This window comes from Pelobates fuscus, chromosome 1 (genome assembly GCF_036172605.1).
Source record: "Pelobates fuscus isolate aPelFus1 chromosome 1, aPelFus1.pri, whole genome shotgun sequence".
Classification (NCBI taxonomy): domain Eukaryota; kingdom Metazoa; phylum Chordata; class Amphibia; order Anura; family Pelobatidae; genus Pelobates; species Pelobates fuscus.
The window spans coordinates 314,048,250-314,069,493 of NC_086317.1; the positions used below are offsets into that span (position 1 = coordinate 314,048,250).

At 39.8% G+C, this 21,244-nt stretch overlaps 1 protein-coding gene across 3 annotated transcripts in view; it reads left to right on the top strand.

The window, feature by feature from the left end:
* Nucleotides 1-1,818: 1,818 nt before the first annotated feature.
* Nucleotides 1,819-21,244, top strand: part of CRACDL (CRACD like) — a 130,999-nt gene continuing 111,573 nt past the window's right edge. For 2 of the 3 annotated variants that reach the window (XM_063458866.1, XM_063458876.1), the window contains exon 1: nucleotides 1,819-1,958. The gene's annotated coding sequence lies outside the window, so the exon portion shown is untranslated. The remainder of the gene's footprint in view (nucleotides 1,959-21,244) is intronic. The other variant, XM_063458893.1, reaches the window with a different exon arrangement.

The following is a 21,244-nucleotide window of genomic DNA, read 5'->3' on the forward strand; positions in this document are numbered from 1 at the left end:
TTTACCTAATTAAGTAATTTTAATGATTGCAATTTGAGGGACCTGCCTGCCAACCCAGGCCGAAAGTCCAGATAATTTAATTTGCTAGCACTGTGTTTAACCCTGTAACTTTCTATGACACCCTAAAACCTGTACATGGGGGTACTGTTTTACTCGGGAGACTTCGCTGAACACAAATATTAGTGTTTCAAAACAGTAAAACATATCACAGCGATGATATTGTCAGTGAAAGTGAAGTTTTTTGCATTTTTCACACACAAACAGCACTTTCACTGAGGATATTATTGCTGTGATACATTTTACTGTTCTGATACACTAATATTTGTGTTCAGCGAAGTCTCCTGAGTATAACAGTACCCCACATGTAGAGGTTTTATAGTGTTTGTGAAAGTTACAGGGTCAAATATAAGGCTTGATTTAACTTTTTTTTTAATTGAAATTTGTCGGATTGGTTAGGTTGCCTTTGAGAGCGTATGGTAGCCAAGGAATGAGAATTAGCCCCATGATGGCATACCATTTGCAAAAGAAGACAACCCAAGGTATTGCAAATGGGGTATGTTCAGCCTTTTTTAGTAGCCACTTAGTCACAAACACCGGCCAAAGTTAGCGTTTCTTGCATTTTTAACACACAAACAAATATAAATGCTAACTTTGGCCAGTGTTTGTGACTAAGTGGCTACTAAAAAAAACTGGACATACCCAATTTTGAATACCCTGGGTTGTCTACTTTAAAAAAATATGTACATGTTAGGTGTGTTTCGGGGATTTATGACAGATAACGGTGTTACAATGTCACTATTGATACATTTAAAATATATATATATTGAAACAGCAATTTCCTACTTGTATTTATAGGCCTATAACTTGCAAAAAAAAGCAATAAAGCATGTAAACACTGGGTGTTTTTAAACTCGGGACAAAATTTTGAATCTATTTAGCAGTTTTTTTCATTAGCTTTTGTAGATAAGTAAAAGATTTTTCAAGTAAAAGTCCAAAAACATGTTTTTTTTTTTAATTTTTCACCATATTTTATTATTTTTTTTAAATACAATATTGGACATAATACAAATAATGGTATGTAAAGAAAGCCCCTTTTGTCCTGAAAAAAACAATATATAACTTGTATGGGAACCGTAAATGAGAGAGCGGAAAATTACAGCTAAACACAAACACCACAAAAGTGTTAAAACTGCTCTGGTCCTTAACGTACAAACATCGCAAAAACAGGCCGGTCCTGAAGGGGTTAAATGATGGTGTTTGGTGAATAAACTCCAATATATCACAATGTCCTAATCAAGCAAAGTTATCATTCTTGTTATTTCAAAAGTTGAAATAGATTTTGAAGCTTTTTTTTTTTTTGAAGAGTCGTGTTGTGAAAAGTGTCTATGTGGAATTTTGAAAGCTACAAGTGTATAGCTAATGGTGTAAAAGCGAATTCACTAAAATTGTGCAAGAGACACACTCCATATTAACTTGTACAACAAGCAAACACAAACATAAATAATTTTAAAAAATACTTGTACAAAGAAAAGCAGACACATCACAATCAATATAACGTGTGCAGTGAGCTCTCTACTTAGTAAGCAAACAGTAATATCTAATTTCAGAAATTGGAAATCTATGAAAAGGAAATATAAACCTCCCTGGGCATTATCAGATTAAAAGAGAGAGGAGGTACAGTGCAATATAATACCACAGGAGCCATTCCTAGAACTGGCGTCTTGTGGTAGAAGTATCTCTCCAGCAGCACTGCACCTGCCTAGTCTCCCTGCCCCGGCTTCTGATTGGCCGGCTCTGTCCCCGCCCGCAGCCTGTGCACTGTGCCAGCCTGCTGTCCGGCTGCTGTCCTGTATTTTGTACTCGCTCCCTGCAGGACAGGGAGCTTCTTTCATGGAACGTCACCCCTGACACTGCGTTCCAGAGCTCCTCAGCGCTCCATTCTTCCAGCTGCTCACCTGGTAAGACATCACAGACTTTAACTGCTCACAGTATGGAGTCAAGTGTTTTTGTTTAGTTTTTTTTGGATGGAGGCTCTAAGAGGGGAATTAAAGCAATAAATCTGTAAATCCTTCCGAGTTTATTTCTAATATTCCAGTCAATGTAATAGCAGTATTTGAGATCTCCTTAGTTACACATTGAGTGATTATACATCCGGGCTGACAATCTGTAGCTACTGTCACCCAGCTGTTATTCTGTGACAAAGTGTGCTACCTAAGGAGCAGTCACCATGGGAGCCAATAGTCTCTCAAGGGTTAACTGTTACACAAGCCATTCGTTGTATCCATAGTCTTAAACTGCGTTAAATTACCCATGACATAATACTGCGTAAGTATAGTTAATGTCCAGACGTTCCACTTGTTTATTCACAGAGAAAGTGTTTGTTGTGTTTCCGTAGTTTCCTTAATCTATAGAAAGCTTCCAGGGGTGATGACACTAGTCACATTGAATCCAGGGAGCACTGTCTGCACACTGTTTGCTGGGGTGATTTTGTGTCAGTGAGATACACTGAAATAATACAAGTTGGTGTTTTTATTTATTTTTTTACCAAGTCAAAAGTTGTGGTGTGTTACCAACAGATTTATAAAGTGTTTTCCAAAACAGAAGAGTTAAAAAAATCTACTACACGTTTTTTTTTTTTTTTTTAATGTAAATTATAGACAATTGGTGCTACCTGCTGTTGGATCCCTTTAAGCTTGTTATTTGCATAAGAGATGGTAGAATGGGCTTCTAGTTTTTGTATCCAATCATCCAATTTGTTTTAGCAAGAGCCACCCCCATGTCCTGATATCACACAGGCAGGCATTGCTGTTTTCCTCATACCATACAATATGTTTTATGCTATCTGTAAATTCGAATTAACTTGCATTATACTTCAGTGAGAGAACCTATACATCAGTGGTACACATGCATGGCTGGTGGTAGCTTCTTGAAAATTGTGACTACAGCTACTTGGCACAATAATATAAGTCATGATGTGTCTTCTATTATCTCGCTGTGTTGTTTTCTTCATGCTTTACAATGAAGGAATCTACTTGCAACTGCATACCTGAATCAAATTTATAGCAAGTGAGTCTCTGTTTTGTCTTAAAAAGTTTTCCATTTTTAAATAAAATACTAATCAGTATCATGCTCATCAGCGACCCTTTACATCAGGCTTCCCCAAACTCCGCCCCCCAGATGTTGCTGAACTACAACTCCCATGATTCTATGATTGAAATAGATAGGCTGAGAGTGAGTTGTAGTTCAGCAACATCTGGAGGGCCGGAGTTTGGAGAAGCCTGCTTTACATCATTGTTTCCCAACCTTTTCTGGACCAAGGTGCATTTCAATGAGAGAAAATTTCCCCAAATACACTCATTTAATTTATTTACTTTTTAACCTTGATCAGCATCTTATAAATATCATGTCTATTAGAGAGATATGCATTCTTCTTAATTGACTTACTCGTTTCAATTGTCAGAATAGAATTTCAATTTGTAAAACGCACCCCAGGAGGTGAGTTGAGGCACATTGCTATGCCTCTGCACACCATGTGAAAACCACTGCTCTACATCATGATGACCCACAGGTGTTTAAGGACCCTGTGGCAGCACTTAAAGGATCACTATAGTGTCAGGAAAACAAATTGGTTTTCCTGACACTATAGTACCCTGAGGGTGCCCCCACCCTCAGGGTCCCCCTCCCGTGGTGCTGAAGTGGTTAAACCCCTTCAGTTACTCACCTTATTCCACCGCTGGGCTCCCTTACCTCTCCTCCCCCGCCGACGTCAGCGGAGTGGAATGCGCATGCAGTGCCACTCACGCATTCAAAGTGTCCATAGGAAAGCATTTCTCAACGCTTTCCTATGGACGCTCTGCGTGATGGAGGCAATGGAGGCATAATATGCCTCCAGCGTCGCAGATGCGCCTCTAGTGGCTGTCCGGAAGACAGCCACTAGAGGCTGGCTTAACCCCAAATCTAAACATGTTTACAGCAGGCAGGGTTAACCCTAGAGGGACCTGGCACCCAGACCACTTCATTGAGCTGAAGTGGTCTGGGTGACTATAGTGTCCCTTTAAAAAAAGTTTGTATTTATGTGAAGGAACCTTGAACTTGTAAAGACAAAACTTCTTGAAATATTCTGCTGTTCTGTTTTATTTCTTAAGAGACATACTCCAAGCACCATAACCACTACAGCAGTTTTAGTGGTAATACTGCTGGATGATATTGGTGCAGTCTGCATTCTAATTTTTGTCAAACCATTCTGAAGCTGTTTGACTAAACCAGCAGTATTTTTGGATTCCAAGATCATGATATTTCAGGGACACCATTGTTACTACAGCTTATAGTGATGGTTAATAGTGCAGGGAGGTTTTGGCGCTGCTTCTATGTTACCGCCTAATTGTTTTTAGGTGGTGTGTTCAAAACTGAAGCCCACCTGGAAGCCAAAGCGTGCCCGCCATAGAGCTAATGAGGAATTTCAATTACTTTGTGATTTGAATACTGGGAGAGCAATCATTTTTAATGGAGTTCTTATTGTGTCCCTTTAACCCCTTAAGGACCAAACTTCTGGAATAAAAGGGAATCATGACATGTCACACATGTCATGTGTCCTTAAGGGGTTAAGATACTTTCAGGAACACTCCACAGGGCAGTGAAATTAAAACTTAATATTGTTAATAGCTAGAGACAATTTATACCACGTTACCACCCAAACTATTGTGTGTAATATAATGCAGGTCTTGTATCCAAGTTCTGGGGAATATAGTTGTCATTTGATCTATATCAGGTTTGGCGACATTTGTGGGGCTTTAAAGGACAAGATATGGTTTCACTGTGTGTGGAAAAAAACTGCCCCACTAATCATACGCTTGTGTATGTCCAATAGTGAGCACCTTCCTTCTTAGTACATGTTCTTACTTTTTGTAGACTGATTCTTGTGTCACCCTTATTTACTTAAGATTAACCTGCCTGAGCTATCAGACTGCGTAACTATTTGAAGAAGGAGTTGGGCCAAAATAGAAGCAATTAATTTTTTATATTAGTCACAAGACTGTCTGGGTTCCACTGGGGACGTTATTCAATTAGCATTCCAAGTTCCCTTCCGTTATCTTCAAACACTAAAGGGTTTGTTTGTTTTTTGCTCCAGCACAACTACAGGTAAATACAAGTCCGTTTCACAATATGGAGTTTGTTTTTATAATAGCTAGAACACATGAAATCACTATGGGATTACCTGAACTTTACCTGTTCCTGGAGTCATTTATTTCCATGGCAGTAGCAGGGTGCTTAATATAATGATTACATGTTTGTGTTTCAGGATTTCATTCTTACATCCTTTTGGAATATGCCATCAAGCAAGTCTTTGAGTCCTTTAGCTCCTCTTAATGCATAGTTAAAGCAGTATTTAATAACTTTAAGGGGGATTTATCTAGTAAAAAAGATAAAACAGATACTTATACACAGTACAAGAAAAGTTTTTTTTTTACCTTAGAGAGATTGAATACCACTTGATAATACAATATCTAAAAGAGAAGGAAAAAACTGCACATAGTGTAATACAATACAGAAATCGTCTGGAAATTCAGGCTTGTCTCCCCATAGAGAGGGGTGTATATGAAGTAGATATCTTCAGCTGGTAAAAAAAAAAGGGCTGAAGATCTCTACTTCATATATAACCCTCTGTATGGGGAGACAAGCCTGAATTTCCAGACGTCCTGTGAGTTCTCTCACTTCCCCTTTTTAATTTTTCTGTACTGTATTACACTATGTGCAGTTTTTTCCTTCTCTTTTAGATATTGTATTATCAAGTGGTATTCAATCTCTCTAAGGTGGAGCTTTTTTCTTATACTGTGTATAAGTATCTGTTTTATCTCTGTTATAGCGGTGCTGTGAGGTTCACCATAATAGCTCCTCTGTTCACTTTTACACCTCTATCAGTGACTTCATTTTTTCTGTTTTTACATTACTATATTTATCTAGTATGCACCATAACTGCTGTAAAGGGCACCTGCTAGCTTTACCTGCAGACACTCTAGGTAGGATTCTTCTCTAAAACAGAAGCTGTGCAGAACTTACAAGGGATTTCTTGATTTTAGGCCACAATTGTCAAAAGGAACATTTTCCCAATTCAGCATTTCTCGCATATCTCCCAAGTGACCCTGTTTAGGAGAGACAGTCCCTAGGTTGGGTCCCAAACCCACTATTTTCTATACTTATGTTTCTCTTCTCTAGAAGCTCCATATTGTTGGTGTGTATGAGTGTATACCAGAGCACCGCAGTAACAATACTCACAGTAATGTACCTTTAATTTGTAATAATTGAGTTTATATACCACTTTGTGTAGCTAAGATACATTAATTGCATACATTGTTATTTGGTAAATCACCTACAATTTCTCAGAACAACTCTGCCCCTGGCTACAAGCCACAACCTACTTGCACCCCTAAAATTAAAGTGTTCCTCTTTGTCCATTTAAAATGGGAGGTATATTTACATGCCCTCCTATGTTGACCTAAAATTGTGGTTATGTACTTTAGATTCTGTCATTCAAAGCACTAGTTGTAATTACAATATGTTGATGCAGAATAGTTTGCATAGTTCAATACTACATTTGAGTGGTGCAAAAAGCCTGTAGCGCATGAGAAAGGAATGTATTCCGTCACTAACCCTGCATTAATACATGGCCCGGGGTGTAAGAGGACACTGTATTGCCTTGTTGTTTCATGCTGGGGTATATTTACTAAACAGTGAATTGGTTTGGGTTGGAAATAAAATTGCCAACGGAGCTGATGTGAAAAATGTGTTCAACAATTTTTTTCAGTCTGACTTTTTTAAATCTAAAATTTGCAATATGTTTGTACACCACAATTCATCATTTAGTAAATATACCCCTTTTGTTTCTACTTTTAAACAATGCAAGCATCAGAGTTTAGCTTACATTGATTTAAAGGAACACTGTAGCATTATGAATAAAACTCTGCATTCCTAATGCCACAGTATTCATGTCTCTGCTTGGTTTCTGCCATAGAAAATCATTGCATGTAGTGGTTTTCTATGGAAGACCATGATGGCACTGTGCATACACGCATGATATCACTGTGTATTAAGGTGTAAGAGCCATGAAGCTCTCATGCCCAGAGTGCTTGGAGGTGTGGCCTGAATCCGCGTTTCCACGCCTTCTATTTACTAAAATATTTATATTTGTTGCCACTGTGGAGGGGAAACAACTGTAGGGACTATAACAACTTAATCTGGATGAAGTTATTATAGTGAGTACAGTGTTCCTTTAACTAATGTCAGTCTGTACTAACCTGTACTGAACAAATTTACGCTATACAAATTTAATTCCTTGATTACTGCTTTATTTTGAGGTTATTAGGTTATTTTATTTTTTGTGTATGCTACAATGGGCCCCTTTTGTTTGTCAAAAATACACTAAATACTTTTTCTTGAATACTTTTCCTTTAGGGAATTCTTTGAACTGCACAAGCATTTGACCCAGAAACTATCTTAGAGCACTTACTGTATTTTCCGTCTTCCATTCTACCTTGCACATTTACTGAATAAATCGGGTTATTTAAGACAGTGTTTCCCAACCCAGTCCTCAAGGCACACCTACCAGTCCAGGATTTAAGGATTACCCAGTTTTGTCTAAGGTGTTTTTAGAAAAAAAAGAAAATCACCTTAGACACAACTGGGTCACCCCTAAATCCTGGACTGGTAGGTGTGCCTTGAGGACTGGGTTGGGAAACACTGATTTAAGACATGAATGCAGATGACATAGATTTGTAAATGAGTGCAGAATACAGTATCAAACTCAAATGGCATCCTGCCAAGGATGAGGTGCTAATACGCAGACAATGGGAAGAGCTAGGGCGAGAGCAATTCAGGTTGTATATGTTTAGATCAGCAGATATTTTAAAGACAAGTTCTGACTATAACTTCAAGCTAGCCACCCAAAAGTCTTGTCTTGCATGACTTCGCCTGATCTGGCACCCTGTGCCGTTTGTCATCCGCTTGGCATTTGTACATAAAAAAGGATGCCAAAAGTGGTGGAAGTACGCGGGGACCTTCCACTGGCAATCTTGCAACCAGAGCTGGAACCATTTTTATTGTTATTATTAAAATATCCGCTAACCTATAACATTACTATTCCTGTACAATTTGTATAATTTTACAAAATGTAATAAAAAAAAAAAACTAATATATATATATATATATATAAAAAAAAAATGCAGATTAAAATGGGACTGGGTCATTTTATACAAGGCAGATTGCCTAAAATACCAACCTTAAATATTTACAAATATTCCTGTATTTACCCTCTAAAAAAAGTCATCATCTTCCATTAATCACATTGTGATACAAAGTGCACGCATACCCATAAACGTTTTTTCTTACTGAACAAAGAAAGGACTTGAGTCCGAGGTTCAAAGTTCGGGAACTCAAGGAATTATTTTATTTTTAATCTAAAGTACTTGCATTCAAGGCTGATCTCTGCAGTCTATGATTTGTACAATACTCTGTAAGCAACTGCTTTAATCAGTTGCGGGTTTTGTGAACCTTTTTATCCTTCCGCTATTTGTTTACTAGAATTAAGTAGAAACTAGCTGGGTTTATTTTGCCTTATAATACACCTTAACTTTGCTAATGGCAAACAGGTATGGGGTGTAATGTAACAAAGTGCAGTGTGCAATCTGTTTAGCTAGCAGTGTGCACTTTCTCCCCATGTGTGATAATTGCTTTGGAACTGATGCCAGGAGACATTTGAGATATTTCCTGCTTCTGAAGATATTCCAAAACAACATTCCAACTTGGGTAATTAACAAAAATAGATTATTAACAGTATTAAGGTGGAGCGCTAAATGATGCCATTTAATATAATTTGTGTATATACAATTACATTGTCTCTCATCCAAAGTATACAAGTAATGCTGCAAAAACGTAGACACAGAAGATAGAAAATACAGAGAGATATACAGTATAAAGCAGATGGGTTTTATTGGAAAAAAAATCTCTGTATCTCTGTTCACTCATATGTCATCGCCACATCAACGTCTTCCACCCATAGGCTTTGTCAGGACAAAATGTGATGTGGTGTCAACATAGTCTTCGTAAAGACTCTGAATTGGACTCACAAGTGGACTTTTCATCAAGTGTGATATGCGAGTAACAGCAATCTAGCTGCTTGTGCCTCACACATACCAGCTAGTAAGACTAATATTGTCTATTATTTTTTAAGTTTTTACGGATCATTAAAATTGCATACTGGTCTAATTGAGTTGGATATAGAGGACCTTTTGTATGGAAGACTTGGTGACTACCAGCAAAAGTCATGAATTCTTGTCAAAGTAAAGCTAGTTTATAAACTCTAGTAAATGTGAGTTAACTATTGGGTAGTTATGTTTCCGGTTTTATATTAGAGTGTGCATTGTGATGCAAAACCAAATGCACTATATAGCTCTTATATTTTTTATCTTCAATCTTCCAATTTTGAAGCCTTACTTGTATTCATTGGAAGAGAGACATCCTATAATTAAATTCTCAGTATATTAATTTTTATTATGTGTACGCACATAAAATTAAGTTTGATCTTTTAGCGCTCCACCTCTATACTGTTAATAATCTTTGTTTTTGGTGCATGTTGTGGAAACACTATGGGCGAGGTACACAAAGGTGTGTAATTGCTGAGTGATATATATATTTTTTTTCTATTGCTTCTATAGCTCTTAAAGGGAAAGTGTTACACTGAGATAAATCTTGTAGATTAATATTGTAGTTTTACGCACTTCATGCATAGTATTTTATTATCTTAATTGACAAAAAATAACTTGTTAGATATGAGAGAACACGGTGCATGTATATATTATTTGTAAGTTTCTTCCAAAGTATCTATGAACTTACACGCAGTCAAAATACTTCCTTCATTTCCTCTATGTGGAAAGATTCAAATTATAATTATGAAAATAATAATCCCACCAAATATGGAAAGATCTATCCTTCTTTCTGCATGGTGTTATGTCAGAGGGGAGGGGGTTATGCAAGATATAAAGGTAAACCAGGAGGATATAATTTTGTTGGCTACGCTCTATGGATATCATTTTGTTGGCTACTGAGTTGTTTAGGTTAGACGTAGGTGCAAAAGAAGAGGACATTGAGATAGATCCACATATAGGGCTCTAACAGCACTGTGTTGGAATCACAATCCATTAGTCTCCAGCAAAATCAACTCACTTCTCTAATCCATGGAATATATGTTGGTCTGTATTTTACAAAGCTGTCTGTATAAGTTATCATCTAGAATGTTTGTACTATGTATTTTTTCCACTATAATTTAAATGTTTCTCTTTAAGTGCCCCAATACAGATTTTGTATTTTTTTCAAGAACAGAAAAGGTTTTCTTTTAATGTCTTTTTACCTAGCAAAACATTAAGTGTGAATAAAATGCTAAAAATTTGAAAAATAGAAAAAAAAACATGTTTTTACATTTTTGCTTTGCTATAATATTTTAATCAATTTTTTTTAGATCTCAAGTGCTACTAGAGAAACAGAACTCAAAATAGGTAATGTTAGGGATACACCGAAATTTTCGTCCGAAAATGGGCCTATCAACATTTCGTCCCAAAAAGGGTCAAATCTGCCGGAAGTGTATAGGCTAGGTCGGTGACTGAAATAATAATAGGATCACTAACATGTCCAGGAGCTGTCTGGTCCTGGTGAGTGTCCGCGCTGACAGTCTGTTTCTGTTACATAGAACTGAATGAAGAATGTATATTGATATTGAATTAATAACAACAATATATGATTCTTCAGTCCTAAATAACAAACAGATTTAACAGATTTTTATTTATATTGTTTTTAAAGTTATATTCTGTCCAATTTTGGTGTGTTACTTTCAATAAAAGTGTGGTTATTGATTTTTTGGGCTTGTAGTTTTTCATATTAGATTCATTAAATTCATCAAAAAGTCTAATATTAATAAAATTATAGAAAAAATCATTTGAGGAAAAAAGTAATTTTCAGTTTTCGGCCAAGGGCATCCTGAATTTCCAGTTTCGGTTTTGGCCCAGAATTTTCATTTCGGTGCATCTCTAGTTAATGTGTTAGTTCCGATTGTTAAATGCCTTAAATGTATTTAATGCTAACCCTATACCGAGTGGCGTACCTACCGCGGTCGCAGGTGTCGCAGTTGTGACTGGGCCCATCACTCCAGGGGCCTGGCCGCCCTGTCTGACTCCTGCTGATGCATATTCTGTCTAGCAGCAACACAGCCTGCAGTCACCTTGGCAACTAACCATGACTTCCCCAATATGTGCGGAATGTCCACTGAACGAGAGACCATGCCTATGGGGTTTTTTGTTTCAGCGGTGGAGATCATTGCGTTTGGTTCCTGCCCCTTTGAGCGCAGTATGATTTGTAACCCCTCCTAGTTCCTAGTTTGCAAGTTCCATCCCCACCCATTTTGTTGCCGGCTTCATTTCATCCCTGCCCCTTTCCTCCAAGGCTTCGTTCTATCCCCATCCTTTCCTCTTAGGCTACATGCTATCCTCCATCCACTCAGATCTGCTGTCAGCAGAGCACAGGGCAGCACTGTGCACAGCATCCTGTGATTCAGTATCTCCAACCTCTGCATGCAGACACTAAACTTTCCTCATAGAGATTCATTGATTCAATTCATCGCTATGAGGAGATGCTGATTGGCCAGGGTTGTGTTTGAATCATGCTGGCTCTGCCCCTGATCTGCCTCCTTGTCAGTCTCAGCCAATCCTATGGGAAGCACTGTGATTGGATCAGGCTACCACATGTTAGCAAACTGCTTGTTTTTCTGAGTCTAACAGCATGCAGATTTACAGCTTCAGGCTTGAATACAGTAAGATTTTTACTTTATTTATGGAGGCATGAGGGGCCCAGGGGGGCTAGATGGTGGTGTTAACACTATAGGGTTAGGAATATATGTTTGTGTTCCTGACCCTATAGTGATCCTTTAACCCTAATCGCAACCCTACAGTGTCCCTCACCCTAACAACATTAACCATAACCCAGCATTAACCCTTACCCTGAGATAAACCCTACCACTAGCCATAAAGGATTCCTTCTGTTAATATCAGTACCAATCTCAGCACAGGGATTTACTAGGTAAAAGAGCAGTCTGTAGTCATCTACTGGCTGTTTTATGACATGATGGGGACATCTCCCTCTCATGCTTCAGCCTGGTATGCTGCCTCTGCCGATAACACTGTGAGTGGTGCTGGACAGCTGGAAAAGTCCAGAACCAATCACAGTTGGCTGGGGGTGCAGGGAGACCCTGTACCTGTTGCTGAGTGCAGTTGAGGATTTAAATAGATTTTAAGGACTGTATACAATACTGACGTTGAGCTGCATACTGCTCATCTGTCAGCCTAGAGCCACTGTGTAAGTCCCCAGCTGACAGTTGAGAGCCAAGGTTTCAGTTGATACTTGGGTCTCCCTGGTGTTAACAGGGATTCTTACCTGCTCACCGACCCCTCCTGGCTACCTCCCCACCGAACCAAAGCACCTGGCTACCTTGTCTCTTACCGACAGATTTAACCCTACTCACAACAAGTTGTAGTCAAACGGTTTGCAGCACTCACTTTTGAGCACTGCATACTAAATATGGCCCTAGCTGACTGATGGGAGCCCAAGTATCGATTGATACCTGGGTCTCCCTCGTTTGAACAGAGATTTAACCATGCGCACACCAGAATGTTAGGATGTTCTATGCTGTCCTAAAGTTGTTAACTCCCACTCTACCGAGGACTGCATGGAACGTCCTAATGTCATTAAGTGGTTAATGTAATCCTGGATCCACCACCATCACCACTTCTGCTTTTAGAAGTGGTCATGGAGAAAGGAAACTGTCTGTGCAGTGATTCTGCTGGAAAAACTGCATATCCATAGATATATTACATTTTGTGCCGGCTGCTAAATGTAAATTCTGTGGAAACATATGTCTGTCGTCAGTGTGTACCGCACATTGGCGACAGCCATAATCACCTTCTTCACATTGCAGGCAGCGCTGGGGTCGCACCTGCAATGTGACAATGGGCCACATGTAAATCCTCCCCCTCTGCCCCTAATTCCAGACACATATCATTATAACTCTTGCTAATATCACCTCCCTCTACAATGCTAGCCCTTTTACTATGCCCCTCCCAAATCTCACTAATCATGCCTGCATACATTATAGTATTTTCCCCTTGTCCTTCCCCTTGTTCACCCCCTGGTCCACCTCTTCCCCGGAGGCCCACACATCCCTCCTTGTCTTACTTCCTTGTGACTGGACTACTAAGCCAAATCAGATGATGCACAAGGATGATACAGGAGAGGTGGAATGGATCGAGAGCAATATTAACCGAGTGCTAGATATAAAGTTAAAATGGAGGGGAGACTACTAACAAGTGCTACTAAACAAAACAAGTTTTGCTTTAACTATTGCTAAGGTTGAGGCAGGAAGGTGAACAAGTTGAATGCAAACAGTTTAAAAATAATGAAATAATTGAATGGTTAATCTATGTAAAAAGAAAATTCAGTGAGAGGAAATGCCATTGGTAAAGACATGTTAGTTGTTGTGTACACCTAGAATCTGGGGTATTTTGTTTGATTTGCGCATCACCTTAACTAGAAATGTGATAGCTTTTTCACAGTAGCCCAAGATTAAAAAGGAGATATTTTGCAAATGGGTTCCATTTTGTATTTACAAGTTTTCTTCCTTATATAATGATTTCATGCCAAATAATGGTAAAAGATCACTAAAGGCATCCAGACCAGTCTATCTCAATGAAGTGGCTAGGTGCAGTGGTCCTTAAGTTTTAACCCTGCAATATAAAGCATTGCTGTTTAGTAGTTATGGAAACATTTACATTGCAGGGTTAAAGGAACACTATAGTCACCTAAATTACTTTAGCTAAATAAAGCAGTTTTAGTGTATAGATCATTCCCCTGCAATTTCACTGCTCAATTCACTGCCATTTAGGAGTTAAATCACTTTGTTTCTGTTTATGCAGCCCTAGCCACACCTCCCTTGGCTATGATTGACAGAGCCTGCATGAAAAAAAAAAACCTGGTTTCACTTTCAAACAGATGTAATTTACCTTAAATAATTGTATCTCAATCTCTAAATTGAACTTTAATCACATACAGGAGGCTCTTGCAGAGTCTAGCAAGCTATTAACATAGCAGGGGATAAGAAAATCTTAAATAAACAGAACTTGCAATAAAGAAAGCCTAAATAGGGCTCTCTTTACAGGAAGTGTTTATGGAAGGCTGTGCAAGTCACATGCAGGGAGGTGTGACTAGGGTTCATAAACAAAGGGATTTAACTCCTAAATGGCAGAGGATTGAGCAGTGAGGATGCAGGGGCATGTTCTATACACCAACACTGCTTCATTAAGCTAAAGTTGTTCAGGTGACTATAGTGTCCCTTTAACCACGCCTTTACTGGCTGTCTACCTGACAGTCACTGGAGGAGCTTCCAACGTAAGAACTGAGTTAATCTCGGTTCTCACAGCTAGCCTCCAAGATGAGCGCAGGACAACCGCACATGAGCTTTTTTTTTTTTTTTTTATTCTTTCTTTTGGTAGTGCTTAGGTTCACATACATATATGTAACGCCACAACAGCGTAGAACTCGCTTACATAAACATTTCAGGGCATCGTGGCAAGTGAGAAAGAGCACATTTTTTGTTTTATAAAATAATCAGGCTAAGTGCATGAAAAAACAAACAGTGTTAGGGGAAATCATGCTTAGTTAGTCTAATAGTAGAGTACGACTATTTATATAGCAGACTGGTCATTTTCAATATGGGTTGCATGAGAAGTGTGAGATTAGATATATCAATAGTTAAACAAACTTATCATATAATTATATAGCAGTAACTGTTGGTCCTAAAGTACATCAGAGTGTTCAAGCTAACCTGTCTGCAGTTAATGATACAGTGAAACATTATTGGTAATATACGTTAAGTTGGTATAGGTTACATGCTAGACAGACAAATTATATAGCAGAGACCACTGGAGTCGGGCTAACTGCTAAACAGGTACTTATGTCCATGTAAGTCCATGTTGGAGAGGTGGATAGGCGAGAGCAGGAACAGAGACCAAAGATGGCTGCCGGGATCGCAGAGATGCCTCGATCATTTGCTGTAAGTGATGTCCCAGAAGCTGCATGGCACTTGTTGTGTGTGCCTCTGTGATGGTTTGGAGTGCCCTGAGGACGTCACTGGAAACGGTGAGTCCAGTTAAGGTTTGCGACTCAGGTCCGATGCCGCTGGTATGCTTCAGGGGATGGTCCAGTGTGAAGGTATGCGGCAGGTACCGACCCCTCCGCTTCTCGCCATTCGGTTTGCGCCGGGCTGGGGTGAGAGCTGAGGTCTCGCTTTACCGGCGGTCGACGTGGGTGCGAGCAGTAGGCTGAGCGGTTGCGGGCAGCCGGTGGATCATTGTGCCGTCCCGTACTGTGCCCGGAGGAGGAAGAAGGCCTCCCAGGTTCCAGCCATAGCGGAGGTGAGTAACATATTAGGGTTTGATGGTGTATGCAGGCTTTATGCCATCGCACATGGCCTCCGCCATTTTGATTGTAGTGCTGGGGTTGCGGGTCTTTGCGGCCCAGTTATCGTGCTTCGAGGTGCTTGGATCCCGAGGGTGCGGACCGGGATCACCCCCCTGGTCCAAGGGGGGGGGGCTTTGGGGCCGGTACCCCGCAGGTCCGACTCATGGCATGGCTGAGCGCTGATCGGCAGTCAGTGGGGCAGCGGCCGTCTACCCCCCTCACCGCCTGGGTAGGCCTTAAGGTGCCGATGAGGAACCCTCCTCCTGGGGACTGAAGCCCGTTTGGCCAGCCTCTCCCTAGATCCAGGGCTCTCTGCCCGCTGGGGGCCACCGGTGCTGGTCGGTTTTCTGCCCAAAGTTGCAATTTTAGTGCCAAACTGGGCCTAGTTTGCAGGAGCTGGTGTCGAGTGCGACCGTCCAGCTCGGCGGTCCGGCCCCGCCCCCCCCCCCCCGCACATGAGCTTTTAGTCCCCAATGCTTCTCTTTGAGGAGCAATGAATTGGACTGTTAGTTGCGTTGTTGTGACATCAACAGGACAAGCTGCTGAAGAACTTGATGGCGGCACTGAAAAAAACCATAATACCATCTTTTCCCCAATTTCTATTTAGATTTATGTGGGAGCTTGCATCTAAATGCAGTAGAGAGCACAACGTTTAATAGTGTTATCTAATTTGCTGTGTTCCTTAGAACTATAAAAACGCATATCCAAATTATGGGGTTTAATTGGTGCATCATGTTTAAAGATAAATCAATACTTATGGGAACATGTATAAGCATAACATTAGGTTGTCTCAGCATTCATGTGTGATTGGCATCATTCCTTTTGTCTCATACTTACCATTAGGGTCACCCCCTGTTCTGTCCTTTTCGACTGATTTGGCCACCCCCATTTTCTCTGATTGGCATCATAGTTAGAAAATGCCATGACAATATGGCCCCTAGAATGTATGCTAATTTGAGCAGAGCCCTCACCACCCTCTGTTCGTGTGCGTACAGCCAGTCTTGCTGCAAATATTTGTATGTTAGTCTATCTATTGTACAGCACTGTGGAATTTGTTGACACTTTATGAATAATATTACCAACCATAAGTACTGCAGAGATGTGTATTGTACTTCTTCATGCCTCTTCGTATTAAACACTGCAGCAGCATTTAATCACGTGAGGGTAAATTAAAACTGTCTCCAACTCAAAGGTGATGTTTATTATTTCAATATATGTATGTGTGGTTTATGTATGTCTGTGTGTATATGTATATATATATATATATATATATATCATTTATTTAATAAGTAACTGATGCGCTAGATAGCACATGGAATATTATTTAACAAGTGTCTAGCAGTACTCCAGAACGTGCTCTGTTGTGAATTATGTAAAGTGTAGCGAAAAACGGTTTCTCTTTTTTGTTGTTGTTTGTTATAAATTGGACAAGAACAAAGTCAGAAGATGGATCATAAATACCAAGAAAGATTAAAACGTACAATTGCTAGTAAGCAAATAGCTATGGTTTATTATGCTTATGAACTTTGGTAATGAACTGACCCTGATGAAAGCATACATTTTGTTCACACTGCTACTATCTATAAACCGATAGTATAGTAAATAACTTTAGTAAAGTCTGTACCTCCGCTTTACTTTATCAGACCCAAACTTACACACCATACAGATTATATATGCTGCAATTCTTAATATACAGTATGTGTATATTCTATATCACACACTACAAAAATAGTGTGAGTTGGACTTTATGTAGAGTGTAAATGTTTATCTTATCGGAAAATTCCAAAGCTGCATGAATGAGGCTCGTTGGGATTGCAAGATAGAGCTTCCTATTGATCCCTCCCAGACTGGATTCCCCTGGTTCTCCATTTATGCGGGGATTAACATTTTTCTATGGTTGTCCGATCTGTTTTTTTGCTGATGGTCTCTGGATTACAGTTCACTGTAGAAATGTGAACTGACTTCAGAAGTAGCTTGGCGTCACGTGAAAAAGACCTAGCAAAATTATAAATACCGTACCATGTATATTGTACCTGTAACATCTAAATCCAAATTTTCATTCATAGACTTGTAATAAATCATGTAGATTTAATGTAGGATGTGTGAATGGCAGGGGCACCAGAGAAAGAAAGCCTTTAATGGCAGGGAATAAGTTGTAATGCTAAAAGCCTGAAATTAAAAACAAATATATAATAACGTTATATCAACCAAATTATTCACTTGATTCAGACATGTTCAAAAAAACAACAACAAAAAAACTACATACTGATGATGATTTTGAAGAAAAATCTTCTCAGAGTATTTACAACATAAAATCATACATTACAATTCTATAGGCTGTATATAATTATGTCCAATTTCTATTTAAGAGATGTAATTGTTGTCTGTTTATTAAACTTGTGTGCAAAAATGTGTGCAAAAATGTGTTCCAGCTGAACCACTTCGTTCAAAAATAAAAATAGTGTTGAGGCGGCGTGATTTAGGACATATGGTAGTTTGGCTCATCCAAATTTCATTAAAAAACAAGATTTTGAAAACTAATCAGACAAACATTAAAAATTGTGTGGAAATATACTAGTCAGTGTACTGCAAAATGTATTTATAATATGAATTTTAAAACAACATGATTCTCATATCTCGTGAGAAAAACGAACAAATAGAGGAAAGAAGAGGATAAGCAGTTGAAAAATCTGTTTTTATAAATTCTAAATGTAATAAATATATTACATATAGATTTTTTAAAATTTGTTACTGCTTTTCCATCTGTTGGACACGTCTCACTTGATTTGTGAATAAAACCAACATTTAGTGGCTGTCCCCATCAAGTCAGACGATCATCCAGTTGGCCCATATTCAGACGAATTGCAGATCGTAACAAAACACATCTCCAAGTCTAGTATTTATAAGAAGCCATCATTGTTGGCAGGTTCTTACGTATACGTAAAAGTCAGCTGACACTCTCAGCCTGTTACTAACGGCCAAGACAACAGTTTCTTTTTTTGTATGGTGCCAACTTTGGTGTTAAACTGTTGGAAAACTGGTTCCATGGACTCCAGCCTCTAAACAACGTTAATGAGATGAAGTTGTTTTGACAGTGGAGTGTTCCTTTAAAAGTTGAAGAGTATAAACAGTTATGGCTTTTGGTTTCTGGAAAGTAATGTGTACATGTATTTTCATTTAATAAAGATTGCTAGAACATTACTTATTGGCAAAACAACATGTTAAGTGGTGCTTGTTAACTAAATATAGGAAAAAAAATAATTTTGTTGCAGAAAAACAGTTACAGACCAAAATCCAATTTTAATTTATTTTATTTGCAAGTTATTAAAATGAAATGAGTATACCAGAGCATTTAGTACCTGTGCATCCCATGTATACATGTTACAGGGAGTGATGAGGTTAATGCAGTTTGTAGATCCTGACATGCCATCTTGTTACTTCCACAAAGTGCCAAGGTGTGCATTTCTTGTGTAATTTTGTCTTATATTAGCCATTGGTAATTGCTTCTGCTAGTATGTTTAATGCAAAGCAGTGCAATGTAAACAAATTACACCGGCTCAAATTAGCCACCGGAAACGTAATCCGTTGCTTTGTCAATTTGTATGCCTGCGTTATTTTTAGATGCATAAAAACACTCCTGCAGTCTCAGCTGTATCCCACGAAAGACACATCATCAGCAACCATACCACTGAGATGCAACAAATGTTCTTTTAGAGAGACCAGTTATTGTGATTGGGAAAACCTCATCATTAGCTTTTTTGAAGTTGTTCTTTTTTTTTTTTTTTTTAAATTCTTTATTTTTGGTGCAATAAGAATTACAAACAGGCCTGTGGTGCCACGACAGCAGACACAGGCTCAATGATGCAGACACAGTCATGACAATATTCAGTTGCACGATTTTTGTATATAAGACAGGATGTAGTCGCATGTGTGTTGCATATAGAATGTGTACATCGGCATTTGTGAGATGCGTTTCTATAGAGTACAAGAATTTAAACTTTGCTTTTAAAACTAGGAACATGCTTAAATAACTTAGGCTAAACATGAGAAATAAATTGAGAAAACACACTTATGGGTTGTGCATGAGACTGTGGATATCATGTTGTAGAGCTTGGGTGTTTAACTGTATAGATTGTGTCACCAGTTTGAGAGGTAGGGTAGCTTGTACCGGTAGGGTTAAACTGGCTTTAAGTGCTTGTGGGCCTTGTTTCTAGTTTGGTAGAAGCTCGCAGGACAGGTGAACCGGATAGCTGGGGTTAAAAATTTAATAGGGTTGGGAGAATTGAGTGCGCTTAGGGCGCCGTCACGTTTCCAGCCTACCCTGAGGTCCCAGTAAGGCTACTCTTGCCCGGCATGTTGATTGCCTCCAGTATGCTACGATTTATAACTTTGCTAAATCAACTTAAATGAGGCTACAGGAAAAGGTAAAAACGTTAGGGAACCTTGCCGTCCACATGACTTGCAGTGTTAGGTTCGTCCGTTCCTTGCCGGGATTATCCGACGCCCTGCTGGGGTGTTACAGAATGTGAGGGATTTTCCTATACGGCTGTCCCATGGCGTAGGTGCAGACTTAATAGGTAAGGTTAAGGTAGGTATCTCCAGTGAGATTGCGCCGTGCCGAACCCTGGTGGGGCGCTTACAGTTATGGTTGCCTGTGGCCCAAAAGTAACACGAGATGTTAGCGCAGAGCTCCTTTAAATGATAGGACTAATACGTTAGCTTAGACTCTGCTGTTAGGGTACAGGGGGCTCATAACAGGTTGCTGTGGGCCTCTGTGACAGTGTAATCAAGGCATGTTAGTTAGGCAGATATTAACATTGTCAGAGTGAACAACTGGTGAGAAAATAAAAAGTTAATTTAAACTTATGCCTATAGTGTTAAAACGTTGTGGGAATAATTAGGAGACCGCAGATCAACATATTATAGCAGTGGAATAACGAAAAGAATAACATAAGAGAAAGAAATAGTGGCTGTGTGCCATGTGATCTGTCCCTGCAGTGTGATGCAGAAGATGAAGCCTCCCAGCAGTCCATGTTGGTCAGCCTATACCCCGTCTAGAGGCTCGTAGTGTGGCCCTAATTGTACTGTTACAGGGTACTTGCAGCTGGGTAGTCAGGACCATGAGCTGTAGCCGTGTCTGGTACGTGATGCCGTGGTGTCGCGGTTCAGCATGCTGGGAGCGGCTGTGATAGTCATCTCTCAGACCCCTTGAGGAAGCAGGAGGCCATCCGCCGTCTCTAGTTGTGGTAAGTCTCCGTTGGGCAGTGAATTTGCGGGTCTGGCGACTCTGCTGGTCCGAGGGCTTGCAACTGCTTAGTAAAGAGCCTTTCTCTGTGAAGTGCTTGTGTCCCCGGCTGGGAGCAGCTCCCCAGTATCGTGGGTGATGCGTGGTGGACTGTCTCTGCCTAGGCCGTGGCCTAGGATGGCGTACCTTGGTGGCGCCAGGCTGTTTGCGTCGTGGCACTCTCCGAAGCGCTTGCTTCCTCCGCTTGATCTCTAGTGTTGGTGCCATGTCTTGTGGCCGTTTTGTGGGCGGCCTAGCCTCAGAAGTGTGTTCCCGGCGTGCAAGTTTGGCCCAGAAGTCCTGCAGAATGCGGTCAATCCTTTCCGCTAGCGGGGGCAGTCTGGTGCCGGTCTCGAGGCTGCATGCGGTGTCCGCCATGTTTTTCACAAGGTGATTCCCTGGTGCTTGGTC